The sequence below is a fragment of the Coptis chinensis genome, chromosome 7 (assembly GCF_015680905.1).
Source record: "Coptis chinensis isolate HL-2020 chromosome 7, ASM1568090v1, whole genome shotgun sequence".
Lineage (NCBI taxonomy): Eukaryota > Viridiplantae > Streptophyta > Magnoliopsida > Ranunculales > Ranunculaceae > Coptis > Coptis chinensis.
In genome coordinates, this window is record NC_141462.1 from 55,692,397 (window position 1) to 55,695,913 (window position 3,517).

At 33.0% G+C, this 3,517-nt stretch overlaps 1 long non-coding RNA gene across 1 annotated transcript; it reads right to left on the reverse strand.

The window, feature by feature from the left end:
* Positions 1 to 1,979: 1,979 nt before the first annotated feature.
* On the reverse strand, positions 1,980 to 2,941 carry LOC147488045 (uncharacterized). Its single transcript, XR_015200748.1, has 4 exons — positions 2,858 to 2,941; positions 2,540 to 2,609; positions 2,298 to 2,363; positions 1,980 to 2,087 (listed from the first exon to the last, which is right to left on the reverse strand). It is a non-coding gene; the product is annotated as an uncharacterized LOC147488045 (long non-coding RNA).
* Positions 2,942 to 3,517: the final 576 nt, after the last annotated feature.

Here is a 3,517-nt window from a genome sequence, read left to right on the forward strand (position 1 = left end):
ATTTCCATGGAAATCACCATAAGAGCAATTCCATGGAAATCACCATAAGAGCAATAATGCAGTTGCTTTGCTTAGTAAAATCACATAAGCGAAGATAACTACTAACACTATTACTACCATGCAAATCTCTTGAAAGAAAAAACATACTATAAACACACGAAATCCAATGTCTCTTCACCTCTGTTTCAATCATTATTTCGTTTCTACATTTCAACCAACACCCCCATGTGCCTTCGAAGTTCACTTATTGTCGTCTATCACTTCAACTCTACAGTCGGGACACATTTTTTAAAAACAACTTTCCTCTTACATTTTCTCTTGTTTTATGATAGTAAGGTCAACCAATTGATAAATTATTTAAAATGTCCAAATAAAGTTTTACCATGTAAGGCCCGTCTCTTCCCATTTCTTTCAATTTTTCTATTTTGACCCTTCCATTTGTACGTAGTTCTTCTTCAGAAAGGCTCGCAGCAGGAGCTGGATTTTCCATTCCTAGATGTTGGATCACACCTTCGAATCTGAAAGGTAACAATGCAAAGTGTTGGTAATATGGTTCTCAATATTAATAGGATGCGTAACCAATAACAAACTCTTGCCAAAACCAAAAACCAAACTATTAGCCTAAAATGATTTATTTGTAACCAGACATTCATGGCAGAGAATGGACCTTTGAATCAATACATTGACTAAGTTGTCTAAAAAAACTCAAAATTAGTAACGTCAATGTTTTCCAAATTGATGTAAAGCAAAATATACATTGTATGGATTATTTGTAACCACACATTCATGGCAGAGGTAATTCACATTGGATGAATATGAAGAGAGCTTAAGTAATTATCTAGTTTAGGTCAAATGACAACTTAGGTGTATGGTTACTATGAAGAGCTTTTCTTGAAAAAATTAAAGAAAGGAAGAATTATAAATAAAATAATGAATCTAACATGTCAAAGCTCTAGGAAAACAGATAACAGGATTAGAGTTGTGCTTCTTGATTAGAGTTTATACCCTTTTCCAATTATGGTCAAGTCGAGTTTTGATCGGCTGCAAGTTAGATCATTGGACTGAAGTTAAGAAAAAAAAGTTACTTCGTTGAGGCACTCTAACAAACAATAGTTCTTTTCAGATATCGATTAGAATATAACAAACACTTCAGAAGTATAATTCAATTCCATATTTGGTCAACAAAACAACAAATTAGAAAAGAAAAACTAAACCAAAATATATATAAAAAAAATTGCTTAGCCAAGAACATAGAAAATTTACAAATTGTAACATATGTGATTCAAGCTAGTGAATAATCAACACTCAGAAGGAACATTTAGTGAAGTCGAGAGTTAAACCAGGGCGTACTTAGACATGCACGAAACAATTGTACCTGAAAGGCCATCTTCATGTGATAAGTGTTCCTGCACAATGCAAACAAAGAACCTAGTTGATAAAACATAATCATATCAGGTACAGATGAAGAGAAGGAAGCCACTGAGAGAAGAAGGAATATGAGTGATCATCGTTCTAAAATAGAGTAATTTATTTTCAGGATAGAAGAGTCAGTATTCCGAGGGTTTTTGGAATGGTTTCTGATTTTTTTTAGCTGGATTCTGACGTTACTCAAAAAGAATCCTTTAATGTCATTTTAGCTGGGAAACACTAGTTTTAAACTTCCTAGATTCATTAAATAAGATTCCAATGTGTCATACCTTGGGAAAGACTGCATTTCAAGCTACACCGTTTATCTCACTTTCTCTTATCATGATTATTCTGACTCAAATCAATCATCATCATTCTGAGAGAGATTGGCCGATAAATATGATACAAAAAGAAATTAAAGATTCTTGTCGAAGAAAGTAAAAAATTAGAAATGTTCTTAAATGTTTGTTGAATTTTTATTTGGAACTATAATATTGATGATGCTAAAAATAAATAAGAGAAGAACAGTTATACATAGAATTATACAAATGGATGCACCTAATTCAATGGAGCCATGAACCATTATCAAAGAAAAGGAGAAGTTCAAAAATGTTTGTGTACCTTCAATGTTGCACAAAAGACATGCTTCACAGAGTCTTGCCCATGCCTTCATTTATTATCTAGCAAACCAAATGAGATGGTTTTGAAGAAGAGTGAGATAACAACACCATTCCATACAATGTGAACGCCTAGGACTGGAATAAACTTGAAACAAAATTGTTTCACTTTTTGAATGAGGGAGATAGAAGGTTTAGAAGATGACGGCTCTCATAATGTACCTTTCTGATTACAATTGTTAACATTCATCGAGAATTAATTAGGGGATTTACCTTGCGAATCCATTTAACCATGAACCATTAACGTCCGAAGCCCATCGCTTTTTTTCTCGTTTGTTTCTGTGTGCACAAACCAACCATTCAGTCAACAACATTTAAGCTTGTGTGGAATAGTCAAGTGGCACTATTAGTTCAAAATTGAGTAACAAAAAAATGTAAATCAATAAAATTAGCAATAGAATTCATTTTGCAAAAGAAAAAAGGGGAGAAAAAAAAAAGATTGCTAGCAACCTAACCTTAAAAATGAAGAGAATGGAGTCGTGGAGACAAATGGTTGTTATTTCACTGTGTATTGAAAAGAAGAGTCTGTATTCAATTCAATAAATGAGAAAAGCATTCAATCATTCAATTTGTGCGTTTTAGTATTTATTATTTAAACCATGTAGAAAGAGCTTTTTGGATTCCACAGAATGTCATCTTATGCTTGAAACTGACAATCCAAGGGCAATGAAAATGCCCATATTTGAATTCATTCAAAGTTTCAAAAAAAAAATGTTCAATGAATGAAAGGAGAAGTTTGTGGGGGAAAATCGAACAATCGAAAGAGAACCTACCTGAGAAAATAGGAGTGGTGCATCATGGCAGTCGCAATCCATCTCAAGGATCAGAAATTGTTGGGAGAGGATGAGAGACACTGGAGTCAGAGATGTTGAGTTTAGTTGTTGAGCAGCCGACTTTGTTTTAAGCAGTACTTGATGGTGGAGTTAATTCGCGGGTCTATTGGAAGTTCAGAAGTTGACGTTTTGGTTTCTTTCTTTACGTTTTGTTTAGTCTAATAGAAACAAAGCCCAATCCAAAAGGCCACAACTGATTGGGAAGAGAAGCCGTTATAAATTTTGTTAATTGTTATAAAAGGAACAAACTTAAAGTTAGCCCATTAAATTTTTATTAATTAAAAATTTAATTAAATTAAAGTAGGCATCTGATGTGTAACCATTGTATGAATTGAACACAAATTATGTGGTTCCAATGCTTAGGTTTAGCTCATTAAATTATTATTAATTGAAATATTGATTACATATCAATGCATGCATTGAATTTGTATTACAAAACATTTAGTTCATCAAGTAATACTTTTAAATGGCATTGAAAAGGAGTTTCAAAATGCTCTAGATCGTACATCTGCTTCAATCTAACTCAGATCCCTAGACGATCCCGACCACTCTTTTTCCTGCCATTGTGTTTTATTATAATAGATAAAAACTGAAATTAGG